This window comes from Nyctereutes procyonoides, unplaced genomic scaffold (genome assembly GCF_905146905.1).
Source record: "Nyctereutes procyonoides isolate TBG_1078 unplaced genomic scaffold, NYPRO_anot_genome, whole genome shotgun sequence".
In the NCBI taxonomy this organism is placed as follows: Eukaryota; Metazoa; Chordata; class Mammalia; order Carnivora; family Canidae; genus Nyctereutes; species Nyctereutes procyonoides.
The window spans coordinates 1,571,009-1,592,488 of record NW_026575049.1 but is presented as its reverse complement, the minus strand read 5'-3'; the positions used below and the strand labels follow the sequence as shown (position 1 = coordinate 1,592,488).

General features: G+C 43.1%; 1 protein-coding gene across 5 annotated transcripts in view; it reads left to right on the top strand.

Annotated features, from left to right (window-relative positions):
* The first annotated feature begins 822 nt into the window (after positions 1 to 822).
* Positions 823 to 21,480, top strand: part of R3HDM2 (R3H domain containing 2) — a 163,113-nt gene continuing 142,455 nt past the window's right edge. For all 5 annotated transcript variants that reach the window (XM_055328356.1, XM_055328354.1, XM_055328352.1 and 2 more), the window contains exon 1: positions 823 to 969. The gene's annotated coding sequence lies outside the window, so the exon portion shown is untranslated. The remainder of the gene's footprint in view (positions 970 to 21,480) is intronic.

Here is a 21,480-nt window from a genome sequence, read left to right as displayed (position 1 = left end):
GGATAGACTTAAACCTGCTTTTTTTGTTTATGCACTTATGTATTTGTTTTAAAAGATTTTATTTATTCATGAGACACGGGGGGAGGGGGGAGGCAGGGACACAGGCAGAGGGAGAAGCAGGCTCCCCGCAGGGTAGCCCCCAGCGGGGCTCCATCCGGGACCCGGGGTCATGGGGTCACGACCTGGGCCGAAGGCGGACGCTCACCCGCCCCGCCGAGCCCCCGCCGAGCCCCGGGGCGCCCCTACACCTGCTTTAGAGAGAACTCAATTTCTTACATCTGGAAAACACGGGCGTCCGCCTCGCCCCGACCCTTGCCCGTTCATCCCACAAGCGTCTATCGCGGGGTTGCTGCCCTGCGCGGGAGGCTGTTCTGAACGCGCTCGCGCTCGGTGAATCTCGGCCTCGTCCCGGAGTCAGGAGCACGTTCGGGGCTGCGGCGACGCCGACGGTCCTGAGGGACTCCGCGGGCTGAGGGCGCCGCGGCCCTCCTGACACACAGCGCGGGCGAGCGACGGAGCAGGCGCGCGGGGCGCAGAGAGGCGGCGGCGGCCTGGCGGGGCGGCGGCGGCCTGGCGGGGCGCGGGAGAGCGGCCCCCAGGCGGCGGGGCGCGCGGGGCGCAGGGCGCGCTGACGACGACGCCGGACGTGCTGACGTAGCGCGCAGGCCGCAGCGGGGGGCGGACTCCGGGCCTTTCTTCCCCTTCTGGTTCCCCCTCCCCCTTTTCTCCCTTTCCGGGTCTGGTTCCCCCTCTTCTCCCCTCTCCCCCTTCTTTCCCAAGCCCCTTCCCCCCCCCCGCCCCGGTCCCCCCTGCTCCCCCGCCCTGGGCCCCGGGGAAACCCCCGCCGAGAAGAGCCCGCCCCCAGGAGCGCGCCGCCGCCGGCCGTCGGGGCCGAGCCGCAGCCGAGCGGCCGTGGGCCCGGGCGGCGGGCGGAGACGCGGGCGCCCTCCCCGCGGCGGCCCGCGCGAGGTGAGGCCACCTCCGGGCCGGGAGGGCGGGCGGCGCGGGCGGCCCGTGGGGAGGGGGCGTGGCGGCGGCGGCGGCCTGGGTGCCGCCGGGGGCGGGGGGTCGGGGCCGGAACCCCGTGCGGGGCGGCCCGCGGCGCCGCGAGTGTGCACGGAGAGCGCAGGCGAGGAGCCGGGCCGGGGGCGCGGGCGCGGGGGCGGGCGCGGGCGCGGGCGGGCGCGGGCGGGCGGGCGCCACCTGTGGCCTGTGCCCGGCCGGGAACTGTTGCGCCCTGCGGCGTGGGGCAGGCCCGCTCCATGTGTTTCTTGGGTCTCCGTGTTCCTTTGAGCCTTGGAAAGATTGTGTGTGTGTGTGTGTGTGTGTGTGTGTGTGTGTGTGTGTGTGTCGGGGGGGGGGCTGGAGCCTCCCGATGCTCGGCCGATGCCTGAGTTACTGGAGGACGCGGATCCGAGCCGGAGCGTCCAGGACGAGGTTTCCGGAGCCTAAAAGTCGGGCCTGCATCAGGCTCCTCACTCACTCTTGAGCCTCTTAAAACTCTTGGTAACTCCGCAGAATAACTATCCACTCAATGGATTGTTCTGGGATAATGAGGAGACGTGTTTTCCAGGTTTATTGAGAAATCATTGACACGTATTACCGTGTGTATTTAAGGCACGCAGCTTGATGGCTGAAATGATTATCAAAATAGGCTCAGCTAGCCTCCGTCCTCTTGTATGGATACAATCAAAAGAAAGAAGGAAAAAGAAAATAATTTTTCCCCTTGTGATGAGAATTCTTAGGATTTACTAACAACTTTCCTAAAAATCTCATAGCAGTGGCCGCCATAGTCACGTTATAGGTCACGTTCCCTACTCCTTATTTTATAACAGAAAATTTGTGCCTCTTGACCCCCTTTCTGCAATGCCCCCTTACCTTAGGCTCTGCCTCTCTTTTTTTTAAGTTTTTTTTTTTTAATTTATTTGTTTATGATAGTCACAGAGAGAGAGAGAGGCAGAGGGAGAAGCAGAGGCAGAAGGAGAAGCAGGCTCCATGCACCGGGAGCCCGATGTGGGAATCGATCCCGGGTCTCCAGGATCGCGCCCTGGGCCAAAGGCAGGCGCCAAACCGCTGCGCCACCCAGGGATCCCCGGGACAACCCCTTTCTTGATGCCAGTCCCTTCTTTTATTTCCAACATTTCTTTTTCTTTCCTTTTCTTCCTTTTTTTTTTTTTATTCTAAAGATTTTATTTATTTATTCATTCATGAGAGATACAGAGAGAGAGGCAGACACATAGGCAGAGGGAGAAGCAGGCTCCATGCACCGGGAGCCCGACGTGGGATTCGATCCCGGGTCTCCAGGATCGCGCCCTGGGCCAAAGGCAGGCGCCAAACCGCTGCGCCACCCAGGGATCCCACGCTCTGCCTCTCTTAACCACAAGTCGGATCTCCTTCTGCAGCTTGGTTGGTTTTTTTTAGATTCCACACAGAAGTGAGATCTACACTGTCTTTCTCTGATTCACATGCCTTTGAGGTCTATCCGTGTTGTCTCAAATGGTACAATTTCCTCCTTTTTTATGGCTAATATTTCATTACACACACACACACACACACACCCCGCACAACTTCATCCATCCATCCATCCATCCATGGACATTTAGGTTGTTTCCCTGTTTTTGCCAGTGTTAATGCTGCCATGAACACGGGGTTGCAGATACCTCTCAGAGTCCGTGTTTTTCTTGGTGTGGGAAAGTTTAAATTCAGATCCCAGTTGGATGAATATTCTTGTGTACATTTTTTTTTTTTCAGATAGATTTAACGGAAATAGAGGAGCCTGAGTTCTGTCTGATTTTGGTGGGCAACATGGAGACTCGGGAAGAAGGAGGTGACAGGTTTTACTTCAGGAATATCACACATTCCTAGCATTTTATTGTATTTTTAGATAGTCAAATTGGCACTTGAATTAGTTGTTAGTGGCTCCTCTTTCTCATGCATTTTTTCCCCTTTCTCCGTGTTTCCTTTTTTTCCCTTTGTGAAGCCTTTAGACAAAAATGATTTATTTTATTTTTAAAAATTTTATTCGGGAGAGAGAGAGTGAGAGAATGAGCAGGGAGAGCAGGAGAGGGAGAAGTAGGCTCCGCTTTGAGCAGGGAGCCCAATGCAGGGTTTGATCCTAGGACACTGGGATCATGACCTGAGCTGAAGGCAGAGGCTTGACAGACTGAGCCATCCAGGCGCCCCAAGACAAAAATATTTAAATAGGGGTGCAGAGTGGTAGGTTAGATTAATTCAGTTAACTTTTTAGTTTTATGTTTCTTCCCCCATTGCTGTTCTCCATAAGGTTGAGGGGACAGAGAGTCTGGAATATCTGATGAACTGTCAGTGAAAGTTAAATTTAATTTGAGAGTTGCAGTTCTAGCTGTCTTTGTGTCCACAGTAAGATCTATTGTAGACCTCCTCTATCTATCTATCTATCTATCTATCTATCTATCTATCTATCTATCTATCTAAAGATTTTATTTATTTATTCATGAGAGACAGGCAGAGGGAGAAGCAGGCTCCACGCAGGGAGCCCAATGTGGGAATTGATCCTGGGACTCCAAGGGTCACACCCTGGGCCCAAGGCAGGTGCCAAACCACTGAGCCACCCAGGCGTCCCAAGACCTCCACAATTTAAAACAATTTTAAGGGGGATCCCTGGGTGGCGCAGCGGTTTGGCGCCTGCCTTTGGCCCAGGGCGTGATCCTGGAGACCCGGGATCGAGTCCCACGTCGGGCTCCCGGTGCATGGAGCCTGCTTCTCCCTCTGCCTGTGTCTCTGCCTCTCTCTCTCTCTCTCTGTGACTATCATAAAAAAAAAAAAATTAAAACAATTTTAAAAATTTGTGTATGTAAAAGTAAGGTGCCTGGGGAATAGTTTCCTTGCTTTTTCAGAATAAAAACCAAAGACTTTACAATTGCCTTTAAAGCCCTAGATCTGTAACACCCTTTCCTTCCCAACATACTCCTCTGGTCTCCTGGCCCTTCCTTGAGTAACCTGGGCTCACTTCTGCCTCAGGGGCTATGTGCTTACTCCCCAGATCTTCCTGGATCACTTTTTCACTATAAAGCTGCATAGCTTTGTCCCCTCATCTCTTTCAGTTTTTTATTTAAATGGCACTCAAACAGTGACATTTCCATGGCCATCTCAGTTGCAACCCCCCCCCCCCCATTTTACATAATTCCCTATCCTACTTCTCTGCTTTATTTTTCTCTCTACCCCTTAGCAAGGGATAGCACACTTGGGTGTGGTGTCCCCCACTAGAAAGTGAGTTTAATGGGAGTGAATAGTCTTGTTTTGTTAATTGATGTTCTCAGCCCTTAGCATAGAACTTGACGATGTGCACTGGGTGCTCAATAGTTTTCTCTTTTCCTTGTCATGATTTTTTTGATCATGGTTGGTTGTTCTTGGAGGAGTGGAATGTGTGTTGGGTGCTCAATGGTTTTCTCCTTTCCTTGTGATTTTTTGATCATGGTTGGTTGTTCTTGGAGAGGTGGAATGAATTTTCACTAGGATTTTGTGAGGTACTCATTGGAAAAATTTGAGATTATTCTTCTGTCATTTCTTGCCACATTTCTTTTTAAATTTTATTTATTCATTCATGAGAGAGAGAGAGAGGCAGAGACACAGGCAGAGGGAGAAGCGGGCTCCATGCAGGGAGCCTGACCAGGACTCGATCCGGGGTCTCCAGGATCACGCCCTGGGCTGAAAGCGGCGCTAAACCACTGAGCCACCCGGGCTGCCCACCACATTTCTCTTTTTGACAGAAGTCTTGTGCTTTTAGGTCTTTGAATGAAAGCACTTCGAAGGCAGAGAGGATGGAGTATAGGAGATCTTTGGTGTTGGTGGTCCTAGAGGAAGATTGTTTTAAGATCTTATGTGACTAGAATTTTTACCTCTCGCTTCAGTCTCTTCCCTTGATGTTTGTTCTCTCTTTTTTTTAAAAAACAAATTAATTTTTTATTGGTGTTCAATTTACCAACATACAGAATAACACCCAGTGCTCATCCCGTCAAGTGTTGTTTGTTCACTCTGATGAGACAACTCTCACCATCCTTACCTCTTTGGCCGCAGAGCACTGAATCAGGCCGGTTCCCCTTTGAATTTTTCAGTAGACCAAAGATGATGGTTGATATTTACAGTGTGGGCTGTATGGGTTATATTTCCGCCCCCATTCATGTGGAGCAAGTTGAGCTAAAAAACTTAATAGCTTTTTTCTTTTTCTTTTTTTAAGATTTTATTTATTTATTCAAAAGACACACACACACACACACACACACACACACACACACACACAGAGGCAGAGACACAGGCAGAGGGAGAAGCAGGCTCCATGCAGGGAGTCTGGGGACTCTAGGATTATGCCCTGGGCTGAAGGCGGCGCTAAACCGCTGAGCCACCTGGGCTGCCCAAGAATAGCTTTTTCTAACAGTGATGGAGTGGTTCGTTCTGGGGAACATCTGATCCTTTTTTTCACAAATCCATTTGGTGGGGGGCATTTTTAGCAACTAAATTCTATATGAAGTCTGAGGAGAAAAGGAGCAGGCCTCCTGAATTCTGTGGCTTATCCCTTATTTATTTTTTCCTTTCTCATTTCTTGATTGGCACATTTGTTACCTTCGTTGACCTGGCTAGAATGGCCTAGATGAGATTTCTCTTTGAGGTAGTCCTGGCCACTGTTCTCCAGCTTAGGAAGGCAAAGGGGGGTGAGAAGGGGGTTTTAACACTTTGTGAGAATGCTGGTGGCAAAGCCTAAAGTTTTTGCTTAAACATTTGCCAGGACAGTGGAAGCTGCCAGGCCTATTTTGAGAATGGTTTGTGGGAGGGTGGAAAAGTTGAGGGTCTTCTATCTGTTGGACTGGATGTGGTTCTGATATTAGTGTAAAGAAGTAGCAGCATCAGAAATATGTTAGTAGTTCTTATGTGAATAATTTCTGACATAATATGGGCAGATTAATAAATACTTCTATTATGCTTCTGTTGTCCCCTTTTTAAAATCCTTTCACAACGTTTCTAGGAAGTCTTTCTCATGCTACAGAGATTCTTAAACATCTCTATGTCACAGTCTCACCTCTGGGAGATAACACTGAGTTCTGACAATATTTTAGTTTAGGTAATGGTTTTGAATGATGCAGTGCTTATTCCTGTGCCATATCTCTTTGGGAACTCAAGGAAAGCTTTCAGGAAAAAGCATATTTTGAGGAAGGGATAAAAAGCGTTGCATTTTGGTTGCATGGTCCCAGGAGGTGCAGAGGAGAGAATTTTGTGAAACTGTGTGTATGGTTTTTTGTTTTGTTTTGTTTTTTAAAGGTTTTTCCATGCCTCCTTGTAAGACTGGATAAGGGACTCTGAGTGTCCTTGTGTGGAATGTGCTGCCAGTTTACAAGTAGGAAAAATAACTGGACTCATGGCTTGAATGTGTATGCACGAATACAGTTGGTGGGTCTAATTTTAGAGACCTTCTTCATACACAGTGGCCTCAGTATTTTCCTCCAGCTGTATCCTTCTTACTCTCTGTGTAGAAAACATTTCTACTTCATACCTTTAACATTTCACTTAATACCTTTCAGTGGTTAACTTTTGCCTTACCATGGTTGCTAATTTAGCAGAGTAGCACACGTTCCATCTTTCCAATGAAGTTACTCTCTCCATTCCTTCCTAACTTTGATCTGTTTTAACTCCTTTTTGAATTCCCTTAGATTTCCTTAGCACGTATCTGTTTTCTCACACTTAAGAGAAAATTGATGTTGAAAGCTCTTAATTAAAATAGTCTCTGGTGGTTTCATCATTTCCACTTGGGAGGTATGATAGGCAAGATCCTGGGATGCTTCCTAAATTCAGGTGTTCTTTCTGCTTTTCTGCAGGGTCTCTTGTGAGTTGTTCAGTTGTTTGAGCCCATACTGGGAAAGCTCTTACAGCTTTCTCATTTTGACACTAAGTTTCCTAGAGTGTTTTCCTGTGCTTAAAAAAAAAAAACAAAAAAAAAAAAACTTGTAAAAAAAAAAAAAAAAGAACTTGGATGGCTCAGTGGTTGAGCAGCTGCCTTTGGTTCAGGTCATGATCCTGGACTGGGGTCCTGGGATCGAGTCCCACATCGGGTTTCCTGCAGGGAGCCCACTTCTCCCTCTGCCTGTGTGTCTTTCTGTGTCTCTCTCATGAATAAATAAAATCTTTAAAAAAAATAAGAAAAAGAACTTATCAAATTGGGAACTCCAGCTAGAGATGAGGGAAAAGGTGCAAAAGCCTCAGTTAGTCATGTCTCCCAATAGTCAAAACACTTCTGGTGTTTTTAAAGAGCTCATTTTATTCTATTCCTCAGTTTGTTAACCACAAAAGCATCAAAAGTCTTTCATTCCTTTTAATTGCTTGCTTATTTGTCACACTCTGACTTTTCTAAATTGTCAAAGACTTCGATTTTTCCTGGGAAACTATTTGCAGTCATTTTTGGGGTATTTTCTTGGGGAGAAAAATGAAACTTGTTAAGTGTTCCTGTAAGGACTCTTCCTGAGACCAGTGTTGTGATTCTTCCATTTTCCTATAGGTGTTAATAGTATGTTTTACAGCCCCCCCTCATTGAATATCTCAAAATCTTTGCAAGTAAGTGAAAGCTATATAATTTGGTACCCATACAATTACCCAGAGGTTCAGAAAGAAATCAGCTTAAGTCCTTATCCTGTAGAGCTAGAAGTGTAAAAGTAAGTGAAGCATTAGCAGGTTTTAAAAGAACTCAGTTTATTTCTAGTTGGTATTTGTTAATTGTGAGTCTGTAGTAGGAGAAAAAAAAGCTGGTCAAGTTTTGGTCAACTTCTGTCTAGATCTTTTGGAGATAATTTAGCTCTCAGTCTTTTTTTTATTTATTTAAATATTTTATTTATTTATTCATGAGAGACACACAGAGAGAGAGAGAGAGAGAGGCAGAGACACAGGCAGAAGCAGGCTCCGTGCAGGGAGCCTGACGCAGGACTCGATCCCAGGTCTCCGAGGTGAGGCCCTGGGCTGAAGGCGGCACTAAGCCACTGAGCCACCTGGGCTGCCCTTGCTCTCAGTCTTTTTAAAATTATTATTATTATTTTTAAAGATTTTATTTATTTATTCATGAGAGACACAGAAAGAGAGAGGCAGAGACACAGACAGAGGGAGAAGCAGGCTCCATGCAGGGAGCCCAACGCGGCACTTGATCCTGGGACTCCAGGATCATGCCCTGGGCCGAAGGCAGGCGCCAAACCACTGAGCCACCCAGGGATCCCCTTAAAATTACTTTTTAAAAGATTTTATTTATTTATTTGAGAGAGAGAGTATGCTCATGAGAGCATGCACAAGAGCTGGGGTGGGCAGCACCTGGGTGGCACAGTGGTTGAGCATCTGCCTTTGGCTCATGTGATCCCAGGATCCTGGGATCAAGTCCTGCATTGGGCTTCCCAGAGGGAGCCTGCTTCTCTCTCTGCCTATGTCTGCCTCTCTGTGTCTCTCATGAATAAAAAATCTTAAAAAAAAACTGGGTGAGGAGGGGCAGAGGGAAAGAGAGAAGCAGGTTCTCCACTGTGCCGGGAGAGCCATCAGAATCAATGGGAAGAACATGATAGACCTTGGTAAGTCTCATGGACCTCTATTCATCCTTCTTTTCTTCAGTTTTTCTGCAGTATTTGTCACTGTCGACCTCTCGGGATGTTTCATTGACACTAATTTCTTTTCCACTTGGATTCCTGGCTCTCTCTCTCTCCCTCTCATCTCCTAGTGTGTGTTTTCCTTAAGTTTTCTGTTGAATTCTGCTTCTCTACTTCTGGTTCTTAGACCTTAATGGTGTAAGCATCTCTTGGAGAATTTGTTAAGAATGTGACTTACAAAAGCTGTCTTGAGGGCTGCCCGGTGGCTCAGCGGTTTAGCGCTGCTTTCAGCCCAGGGTGTGATCCTGGGATGGAGTCCCACATCAGGTTCCCTGCAGGGAGCCTGCTTCTCCCTCTGCCTGTGTCTCTGCCTCTCTCTCTCTCTCTGTGTCTCTCATGAATAAATAAATAAAATCTTAAAAAAGAAAAAAAAAAGCTGTCTTGATCTGGGCCCTGCCAGCCTCTAACTTGTATTACATTTTCCTGTTCTTAGCATGCTGTAGCCATCGTGGCTTTTTCTGCCCCAGGCCTTAGTGCTTAAGCTTCCTTCTGCCTGAAATGTCATTCTCCCAGATCTTCCCTTGCTTTACATCTTATTTTTCTGGTCAGCTCAAAGGCTTCCTTTGCGTGCCTTCCCTGACCACCTATCCAAAATAATTAACCTCCTCTTTGTGCTTTATCTCAGTCTTCTGTTTCATTATCTCCACAGCACTTAACCACTATCTTATCTTGTTTTCTTGTCTGTAGTCTGGTTCACACCTAGAACTTAAACCCTATGAGAACAAGGACCTTATTTATTTTACAACTACTATGTTCCTAAGGGCTACCTAAGGGCTCTCAGTACACTTTTGTTGAATGAATGAATGAATGAATGAATGAATGAAATGTGGATTCTTGGATCTTATCTCCAGAGATTTTGGTTTAGTAGGTTTGGGATGGAGCCTAGGAGTTTGTACTTTAACAAACCTTCCAAGTATTTCTGATGTTTCTGGTCAGTTGTCTTGGATGACATTGGTCAGGCTCATATACCCCAGTGACTTCACTTAGCATCTATTACTATAAGCTTGACAACTTGCGAGTCTCTGTCTCCAGTTCAGATCTCTTGCCTGAGCTCTAGGCTCATTTCTTCAGTGGTTTCTTCAGCATCTCCATTTCATTGCCATCTAGCATCCCAGATTCAGCATGATTAAAGCAAACATAATCTTCCCATGGAAATTTTTTTCTTCTCTGTTCTTTTTTCCTGTTAATGATACCACCTAGGTGCACAAGCCAAGAAACCTCAATGTTATATTTGACTCCTTACTCTTTAACACTCAATAATTATAAGTTGTGTAGACCCTTAACTCCTCAGTCTGTCTTGAATCTTTCTATTTCTTTCCATCAGCATTGCTACTTTCTTAGTTCCGGAGGCCATCCTCTCTCATCTGGATAACTGTGATGGGCTTTAACTGACTTTCCTGTTCTAGTCTTGCTCCTTCTACTAATCTTTTATTTAATTCTGTACCCTTCAGCCATAAGAAGACTAAAATCTATTATTTTCTGCTGCTTATAACCTTTTAATATCTTTATTTTTTTTTGCTCCCAGTACAAAGGTTGTGTTTTGTTTTGTTTTAACCTGGGTGTTTTAACCTCGTCTGCCTTATATTTTGCTGTTTTTGCTTTCAGGCTTACGCATCAGCTACAGATGAATTACTTGTTCTTTCACCCTTCCTGTTCTCTCACCTTGCTGCCTTGGATAAACCATTGTTTTCCCTGAATGCCTCTCTTCCCCCAAACAACAAAAACAGAAACCTTCACTGGTTTGGGTATCATGTCCTGGAACCCTTTCAAGGGATCCTAAACCTCATTTTGTCTGCCTCTTTTGAACCAGTTTCCACAAAGCTAGGTTCCCCTTTGTCTTTACCATATTTCTCTCTTTATATTCCATTCTGAGTTTCTGCTCACACTGAAGTTATATTTGCTAGGATCGTGATCTCTTCTGTGCCAAAAGAGCTCTCTAGAACATGTGATTTTTGTTTTATTCCTCTACTAACTGTAAGGAAGAGAAGGAAAGAAAGAAACTAGATGATTTAAGGTATATGTTCTAGATTGTGATTTTGCCAGTTGTTTTGCCTCTCCTAGCTAATGCCATCCTGAAGAGAGATCATTGAGTCTTGATTTGGTCCAGAGCTATACTAAGGCCAGTAACTAAAACCCTGAACTAAGCTTTTGCCGTTCTTGCTTGTACCATCAAAGTTTTTACCTTTCCCATTATTATAGTATCTTCAACTTTATGCCCCTTTCCAGTCTTCTTATTTTCCCTTCAGAGTTACTTGGTTTAAAATTTATTCCCTGTGTTTTACTCTCCATCCTGTCAGTATTTTTGATTATGAAGTCAAAGTAGGGTTTTATACTTGCTGTATTTTCCATTTATGGTAATGCAGAAATACTTTTTCTTTCTTTTTGAATGAATGTGATGGCTGAAAAATTACCTATTTGACTAGCAAGATAAGCCTATCAAAAGAATACAAATCTGTTTGGTTTCTGTCTAGGCTTTATGAGAAGTAAAATCAGAGCCACTGCTTAAAACTCTGAATTTTTAACCCTGTTTGAAGTTCTCTGATGCTTTTCTGAGTTTAATCTCATTAATTCCACTGAATCAGTATCTTCATATATAGAATGGAGTTGATGGTCTGCTTTCTCTTAGGGTAGAGGAAGACTTACTTTTGGAGGTATCTCTTAGGGATAGGTACAGTAATACTTTTTGATACATTTATGGATTTAAAATGTGGATACTTGAGACTGAAGTTGCATTTAATAGATTCTTAAGCTAGCTTAATATTTTACTTCACCTGTACTTAGGTAATAATACAGAAGAGGGACAAAGAGATATCTCCAGATATTAATGATGAGCACACTTTCCATGTAGCTGAGTTGTATTTATACCAGCTTGGTGGCCACAGTCAGAGAATGTAGCCTACCTCATAGGACCGTCTGTATTAAATGTGATCAAATTACTAGTCTCTAAATAATGTTCTCTGGTGCTGTTAAATAACACAACAGCATTGAAATTAATGTTGGCTGTGAGAAAATGGTGCTTTATTTCTGTGTGCTCTATTTTCTTCCTTTTTTTCTCTTTGGAATTAACATTGCTTTTACAACTGCTTTTCTGTCTCTTCGTTGGGAAATGGTAGTTGTCTTTTCAATTTAGTGGACTGGCTGGACTCAGACATAGAATGTATTCAGATCCATAATGTGTTCTAGGCCACAAGATTCTGTTTTCTCTGTTTCATCTTGTCCTTTATTGTTGACCTGTGTTTTGCTCAATGTCCACAATAAGGGCATTCTGCCAAATGAGGCCCCTGAAAAAGATGATAGATTTTTAATGAAGAATAATTACAAGGAGGTAGGGCGGGGATGGGGAGAGGAGGGAAAAAAAAATAGAATTCTCGGAACTCACTTGCTACTGTTTCGTTTCACCAGCCCAGCTTTTTTCACTTAACACAGATTTAATCCTGTTATTTAGCTGCCTTGTGTACAACAAGCCTATTATATAGTATTAACTCAGAAATCAGAGAAACTGTGTTTATTATTAGTCTTTGTTTAAAATAAGTGTCACCTATATGTTTTCTTCTTACAGTGGTTCTCTATTAGAAGATCTTTTAGCTTCTGGTCTTTCAGTGTTTTTATAATAGAAAGGGGATCTTCAAGTGAGGTTTATAGAACTGCTTCCAAAGTAATACCTAACATCAAGAAAATTTATGAAGAGACTAACTTACTCATTCAGATGTTATTAAGTGCCTATTTGTTAGATATTGTGTTATATAGCAAAAAAAAAAAAAAACTAAAAAAAAAAAAGTGACATTGTTCCTAACCTGTTTTATTATAGATTACAGAAAAATTTAGTTAACCCTTGAACAACATAGGGGTTAGGGGCCCAACCCCCTACACAGTCAAAAAGCCAGGTTATTTATTTATTTTTAAATTATTATTTTTAATAATTTTTTATTTTATTTTTAAAAAATGTTTATTTTTTTAAGATTTATTTATTTATCCATTCAGAGAGAGAGAGACGGAGACAGAGACACAGGCAGAGGGAGAAGCAGGCTCCATGCAGGGAGCCCGACATGGGACTCGATCCCAGGTTGCCAGGATCACACCTGGACTGCAGGTGGCACTAAACCGCTCCGCCACCGGGGCTGCCCAATATTTTTTTAAAAGACTTTATTTATTCATGAGAGATAGAGAGAGACAGAGGCAGAGGGAGATGCAGGCTCCCTGCAAAGAGCTCGATGTGAGACTCGACCCCGGGACTCGGATCATGACCTGAGCTGAAGGCAGACTCCCAACTGCTGAGCCACCCAGTGTCCCTATTTTTAAATTATTTTAAAAAAGATTTTATTTAAGAGAAAAAAAATGAGTGGGGGGGCGGCAGAGGGAGAAGCAGGCACCCTACTGAGCAGGGAGCCCGATGTGGTCTTGGTCCCAGGGCTTTAGGATCATGAACTGAGCTGAAGGCAGATGCTTAACTAACTGAGCTACCCAGGCACCCCTTGAAGGACTTTTTTTTTTAAATTTTTTTTATTTATTTATGATAGTCACAGAGAGAGAGAGAGAGGCAGAGCCACAGGCAGAGGGAGAAGCAGGCTCCATGCACTGGGAGCCCGATGTGGGACTCGATCCCAGGTCTCCAGGATCGCGCCCTGGGCCAAAGGCAGGCGCTAAACCGCTGCGCCACCCAGGGATCCCTTGAAGGACTTATTTTTTTAAAAGGTCACTTGTGACAATTTGGGAACTGGATTGGAAAGTAGACTGGGATGAGGAAGTCCAGTTTAAGGCCAGTCAAAATAATCCAGATAAGACATAGACTCTGTCTGAAGTGGTACTGCAAGTGCACAGGGATGAACAGATTCAAGAGATGTTTAGGGAGCAGAATCAGTTAGACTTGGAGGTGTGTGTGCATGCATGTATGTGCATGGACGTGCACATGCATGAAAGAGAATGAATAGTGATGAGAGGGATGAACTCTTGGATGGCTCCTGGTTTTCTGTGTTCCATACCAGGGTGGATGGTGACATTTATGAGTTAGGGAATACAGAAATTGTGTGTTTGGAAATAAAGGTGAGGTGTTTGGTTTTGGACTGATTAAATTTGAGGTTGGAGTTGGAGAGAGAATTTGGAGTTGGGAGAGACATTTGCGAGTCAACAGTATATATGCTGTAGTTGAAGTGATGAGATGGGTCATTTAAAGATCATTTTGAAACTGAAAAGTTGAAGGCTGAGGAGAGAGCCTTGGAGAACACTGACAGTTAAAGGTGTGATGAGTGGCAGTGGAGTCTTGGAAGAAAATTGAGGAGGTCAGGAAGGTAAATGGAAAACCAATAAAATATGTGTGATAGGACCTAGAACACAGAGTTTGGAGGTGGAGGGAGGCAATCATGTCAAGTAGGATAGAAAGATGGTAAGGACAGAAAAGAACCTACTGGATTTGGCACTCAGGTCATTGGTGGTGTCAGTGAAAGTCAGGTCACTGGAGAGCAGAGGCCAAATTGCATTGGATTGGGGAAGGAGATGGGAAAATAAAGGCAAATAAGCCCTGTTTTTCAAGATGATTATAAAGAGTTGGAGACAGGATAGTAGTGAGGGATTGTGGGGTTCAAGGAAGAGTTTTTTTTTAAAATTATTTATTCAGGGACTTCTGAGTGGCTCAGCAGTAGAGCCAAAGGCAGATGCTCAGTGGCTGAGCCACCCAGGCATCCCTCAAGGAAGAGTTTTTTTAAAATAAGAGACTTGAGCATATTTATATCTTTGGGGAATGAGCAAGATGATAGAGAGTGGTGATAATGGAGCCTGTAGAGAAGATGAAATGCGGAACAAAGGTAGAATTGTTACCTCTTTTGTTAAGATAGAAAAAGGTCAAGAAAAGGATGGGGACAAATTTTTGGTATCTTTTTTTTTTAATTTTTATTTATTTTTATGATAGGCACACAGTGAGAGAGAGAGAGAGAGAGAGGCAGAGACATAGGCAGATGGAGAAGCAGGCTCCATGCACCGGGAGCCCGACGTGGGATTTGATCCCGGGTCTCCAGGATCACGCCCTGGGCCAAAGGCAGGTGCTAAACCACTGCGCCACCCAGGGATCCCAAATTTTTGGTATCTGAATGAAGGAATTTGAAGGCCGTAGGGCCTTAGTATTCCTTGTGATACAGGAGATTTATCCTTTTGTGTTAGGGACCTGATGTGTTAAAGAGGGTTGTTAAAATAGAGATCTTAGGTAAAAAATAGGGGCCTTGAGGAGAGAGCCAAATTTGAAGACCTGTTGAGAGAATGGGAAGGATAGCTGACTAGGGGTCTTGTATAATTAGGCAGGCAAAGGGGAGGTGGTGTGAGGATGAGAAGGCATTTCAAGTAGTTAGAATAGCCTGAGGATAGAGCTTGGAATATTAAAGAATATATGTATGGAGATACAGCACTATTTTAAATAGCTGGAGGAGGGTGTATAGAGAGCCTGATTTTGGTAGACTTTAAGAGCTATATTAAGAAATTTGGAATATTTTGAGGCAAAGAGAAACCTCTAAAGATTTTTTTTTAAGGATTTATTTATTCACTTGAGAGAGATATAGATAGGGAGAACATGTGAGCTGGGGGAGGGGCAGAGGGAGAGAATCTTCAAACAGACTCCCCACTGAGCACAGAGCCTGACATGGGGCCATCCCATAACCCATTAGATCATGACTTGAGCTGAAGCCAAGAGTCAGATGCTCAACTGACTGAGCCACCCAGGTGTCCTAGAAGATTTTAATCATAGAAATGTAATGTTTGTTTTACAAAAGTGACTCTGGTAGCAATTTAGGGAAATGTTTACAAGGGATGTAGAGTAGAGGGGAAGACCCTGGTTAGGAAGCTGGTGTAGTAGTCTGTGCAGAAGATGTTGAAATCCAGATAGACCATGGTATGCTGGGAAAGAAAACTGCCTCCCCCCCTCCCCATAGCTTGAAACAACAGTGTATTTCTCATTTGCATTACATGTCCATCAAGGGTAGGTCAGAGGCTTTTAGTTATTCAGGGATAGAGGCTGATAGAGAAGTTACCATTAGGAACATAGTCTTTTGCTCTGTGGGAGGCAAAAAAGAGCTCTAGAGGTCTCATTAACTAAATATAAATTCTTTGCCCAGAAAGGAAACAGAGAAGGGGGTAGGAGCTGAAAAGCTCAGATGGATCAAGGAGATGGTGCTAGAATTTGGAAGTTGGTTAAATGTGGGAGGAGAGGGAAGGAATTGTGAGTAAATGACTTTCAGTTTCTGTCTTGGGTGACTGAGTGGTATTGTTAACTGAAATAAGAGAGGGTCAGGTTTTGGGAGCACCTAAATATATAAGGCAAGTATTAATAAACTTAAAGGGAGAAATCGGGGACTTTACTTACTCCACTTTCATCAAGGGATAGAACATCCAAACAGAAAATCAATAAGGAAACAAACATTCCCTTAAGGACATGTTAGACCAGATGGACTTAACAGATATACACAGAACATTCCATCCAAAATCAACAGAAGAAACATTCTTCTCAAGTGTTCACAGAATATTCTTCAGGATAGATAATACGTTAAGCCACAGTTTTCATAAATTTAAGGAGATTGATATTAAGAACCTTTCCCATGGGCACTTGGGTGGCTCAGTGGTTGAGCCTTTAGGTTGTGATCCTGGGGTCCTGGGATGGAGTCCTGCATCAGGCTCTCTGCCAGGAGTCTACTTCTCCCTCTGCCTATGTCTCTGCCTCTCTCTCTATTTGTCTCTCATGGATAAATAAATAAAAATCTTAAAAAAAAAGAATCTTTCCCAACCACAGTGGGAAACTAGAAATCAATTACAAGAAGAAAACTGGGAAACTTACAAATATGTAAATAAATAGATGCTATTGAACAACCATTGGGACAGAGAAGAAATCCAAAGAGAAATTAAAAAAAAATACCCAGAGACAAATGAAAATGGAAATACAATATACTAAATACTATACCTATGGGATGCAGCAAAAGCAATTTTAAGAGGGAAGTTGATAGTGATAAATGTCTACATTAAGAAACAAGAGAGATGTCAAACAGCCCAACTTTATACCTCAAGAAACTAGAAAAAGAAGAATGAATTAAGCCCAAGATTAGAGGAAGGAAGGAAATAAGAATCAACAGAAATAGAGACTAAAAAAATAATATAAAAGATCAATGAAACAGAGAACTGGTTGTTTGAAAAGGTAAACAAAATAGATAAACCTTTAGTTAGGCTTGGCAAGAAGAAAAGAGAGAAGACTTAAAATCAGAAATGAAAGAGAAGACGTTACAACTGATACCACACACACAAAAAATTATCCTAAGAGATAATACAAACAATTATATTCCAGCAAATTGGACAACCTAGAAGAAACGGATAAATTCCTAGAAACATACAACCTACCAAGACTGAATCATGAATAAATAGGAAATCTGAACAGACCCATTACTAGTAAAGAGACTGAACCAGTAATCAAAAACCTCCCAAGAAACAAAAATCCAGGATCAAATGGCTTCACTGGTGAATTCTGTGAAATATTTAAAGAAGAGTTTATACCAATCTTTCTCAAACTGTTCCAAAAAATCAGAGGCAGAACTCTGATACCAAAGCCAGACAAGGGAACTATAAGAAAAGATTACAGGCCAGTATTCCCAATGAACACATATGCAAAAGTCTCAATAAAATAGTAAACTGAATTCAACAATACATTAAAAGGATCATATACTGTCATCAAGTGGGATTTATTCCAGGGATGCAAAGATGGTTCAGCATCTGCAAATCGGTGTGATATGCCACTTTAACAGAATGATAGCTAAAAAACAATCATCTTAATAAATGCAGAAAAAGCATTTGACAAAGTTCAGCATCCATTTATGATAAAAACTCAATAAAGTGGATATGGAAAGAATGGACCTCAACATAATGAAGGCCATATATTACAACCCCACAGCTTATACTCAACAGTGAATAACTGAAAGCTTTCTTTGCCACTTTTTAATTTAATTTAATTTTTTTAAAAGATTTTATTTTAGTGAGAGTGTGAGCGAGCAGGGGGAAGAGCAGAGAAGGAACTGAATCTGAAGCAAAGTCTATACTGAGCACAGAATCTAGCATGGGGCTTGATCCCATGACTGCAAGATCATGACCTGAGCTGAAATCAGGAGTCAGATGCTTAACCAATTGTATCCCTTCTTTGCTACTTTTAGTCAACATAGTATTAGAAGTCCTAAATCAAGCAGTTGAACAAGAAAAAGAAAGAAACAGCATCCCTGCTTGAAGCCTGCTTCTCTCTCTGCCTCTGTCTCTGCCTCTCCCTCTCTCGCTGTCTCTCGTGAATAAATAAATAACATTTTAAAAAAGAATAGATGGGATCCCTGGGTGGCGCAGCGGTTTGGCGCCTGCCTTTGGCCCAGGCCCGATCCTGGAGACCCAGGATCGAATCCCACATCGGGCTCCCGGTGCATGGAGCCTGCTTCTCCCTCTGCCTATGTCTCTGCGCCTCTCTCTCTCTCTCTCTCTCTCTCTCTCTCTCTCTATCATAAATAAATAAAAATTAAAAAAATAAAAAAATAAAAAAAGAATAGAATACCTAGGAATAAATTTAACCAAGGAGGTGAAGGACCTGTATACTGAAAACTTCTAAGACATTGATGAAACAAACTGATGATATAAGTAAGTGGAAAGATACTCTATGCTCATGGATTAGAAGACTTAATATTGTTAAAATATCCAGGCTACTCAAAGCAATCCATAGATTCAGTATAATCCCTATCCAGATTCCAATGGCATTTTTCACAGAGATAGAACAAACAATCCTAAAATTTTTTTTTATAAATTAATTTTTATTGGTGTTCAATTTACCAACATACAGAATAACACCCAGTGCTCATCCCGTCAAGTGTCCCCCTCCGTGCCCGTCACCCATTCACCCCCACCCCCCGCCCTCCTCCCCTTCCACCACCCCTAGTTCATTTCCCAGAGTTAGAAGTCTTTATGTTCTGTGTCCCTTTCTGATATCTCCCACACATTTCTTCTCCCTTCCCTTATATTCCCCTTCACTATTATTCATATTCCCCAAATGAGTGAGAACATACACTGTTTGTCCTTCTCTGATTGACTTACTTCACTCAGCATAATACCCTCCAGGTCCATCCACGTTGAAGCAAATGGTGGGTATTTGTTGTTTCTAATGGCTGAGTAATATTCCATTGTATACATAGACCACATCTTCTTTATCCATTCATCTTTCGATGGGCACCGAGACTCCTTCCACAGTTTGGCTATTGTGGACATGGCTGCTAGAAACATCGGGGTGCAGGTGCCCCGGCGTTTCATTGCATCTGAATCTTCGGGGTAAATCCCTAACAGTGCAATTGCTGGGTCGTAGGGCAGGTCTATTTTTAATTCTTTGAGGAACCTCCACACAGTTTTCCAGAGTGACTGCACCAGTTCACATTCCCACCAACAGTGTAAGAGGGTTCCCTTTTCTCCACATCCTCTCCAACATTTGTTGTTTCCTGCCTTATTAATTTTCCCCATTCTCACTGGTGTGAGGTGGTATCTCATTGTGGTTTTGATTTGTATTTCCCTGATGGCAAGTGATGCAGAGCATTTTCTCATGTGCATGTTGGTCATGTCTATGTCTTCCTCTGTGAGATTTCTCTTCATGTCTTTTGCCCATTTCATGATTGGATTGTTTGTTTCTTTGGTGTTGAGTTTAATAAGTTCTTTATAGATTTTGGAAACTAGCCCTTTATCTGATATGTTATTTGCAAATATCTTCTCCCATTCTGTAGGTTGTCTTTGAGTTTTGTTGACTGTATCCTTTGCTGTGCAAAAGCTTCTTATCTTGATGAAGTCCCAATAGTTCATTTTTGCTTTTGTTTCTTTTGTTTTCGTGGATGTATCTTGCAAGAAGTTACTGTGGCCAAGTTCAAAAAGGGTGTTGCCTGTGTTCTCCTCTAGGATTTTGATGGAGTCTTGTCTCACATTTAAATCTTTCATCCATTTTGAGTTTATCTTTGTGTATGGTGCAAGAGAGTGGTCTAGTTTCATTCTTCTGCATGTGGATGACCAATTTTCCCAGCACCATTTATTGAAGAGACTGTCTTTCTTCCAGTGGATCGTCTTTCCTCCTTTGTCGAATATTAGTTGACCATAAAGTTCAGGGTCCATTTCTGGATTCTCTATTCTGTTCCAAACAATCCTAAAATTTGTATGGAACTACAAAAGATTGAATAGACAAGTCTTGAGACAGGAAGAAAACTGGAGGCCTCATACTTACTTCAAACTGTATTACAAAGCTTGTGGTAATCAAAATGGTATGGTAATGCATAAAAACAGATATTTAGATTGATGGAACAGAATACACAGAAACAAACCTAGGCATATATGATCAATTAATTCATGATAAAGAGGCCAAGAATAGACAATGGGGAAAGGAAAGTCTCTTCAATAAATGGAGTTTGGGTAGACTGGACAACTATCTTATGTCATACATAAAAATTGAACAATGGAATAAAGACTTGAAAACTAGACCTGAAACCATAAAGCTCTTGGAGGAAGACCTTGGCAGTAAGCTCCTTGACTTCTGTATTTGTGATGATTTCTTTGGATTTGACACCAAAAACAAAGGTAACAAAAGCAAGAATAAATAAGTAGAACTACATCAAACTAAAAAAAGTTTTTGCATGGGGGATGCCTGGCTGGCTCAGTTAGTAGAGCACATGACTCGATCTTCAGGTCATGAGTTTGAGCCCCATGTTGGACATAGAGATTAATAATAAATGAAAAAAATAAGCTCTTGCACAACAAAGGAGACTGTCAGTGAAATGAACAAATGACCTGAATGGGAGAAAAAAAACTGGAAATCATATTTCCAATAAAGGGTTAATATCCTCAAATAATGAAGAATTCATACAACTCAATAGAAACGATACACTCTTATTAAAAGATGGGCAAAGGAACTGAATAGGCATTTTTTTAAAGCAGACATACAGATGCCCAGCAGGTACATGGAAAGGTGCCCAACATTGGTAATCATCAGGGGAATGCAAATCAAAATCACAGATATCACCTCAGTGGCTATCATCAAAAAGATGAGCTAATAACTGTTGTTGAGGATGTGGAGAAAAGGGAGCTCTGAGGGGCAAAGGGAGAGAGAATCCCAAGCAGACTCTGCCCAATGCAGAGTCCAGTGTGGGGCTTAGTCGCATGACCTTGAGATCATGACCTGAGCTAAAATCAAGAGCTGGATGCTGGAATGCCTAGATGGCTCAGAGGTTGAGTGTCTGCCTTTGGCTCAGGGCGTGAGCCTGTTCCGGGGATCGAGTCCCACATCAGGCTCCCTGCAAGGAGCCTGCTTCTCCCTCTGTCTCTGCCTCTCTTTGTGTGTCTCATGAATAAATAAATAAAAATTAAAAAGGTTGGATACCTTAACTAACTCAGCCAACCAGGTGCCCTGATTAGAGCCACTATTTTTTTTTCGGCGCTAAACTGCTGAGCCACCCCAGCTGCCCTAGAGCCACTATCTTTAAGAGAGATCTAGGGATCCCTGGGTGGTGCAGCGGTTTAGCGCCTGCCTTTGGCCCAGGGCGGGGTCTTGGAGACCTGGGATCGAATCCCACGTCGGGCTCCCAGTGCATGGAGCCTGCTTCTCCCTCTGCCTGTGTCTCTGCCTCTCTCTCTCTCTCTCTCTCTCTCTGACTATTATAAATAAATAAACATTTTAAAAAAAGAGAGATCTGCATCCCCATGTTCATTGTAGCATTTTTAACAATAGCCATGACATGGGACATGGAAACAACCTAAGTGTCTGGCTACAGATCAACAGATAAAGAAAATGTGAAATGTATATACAATGGAGTACTATGCA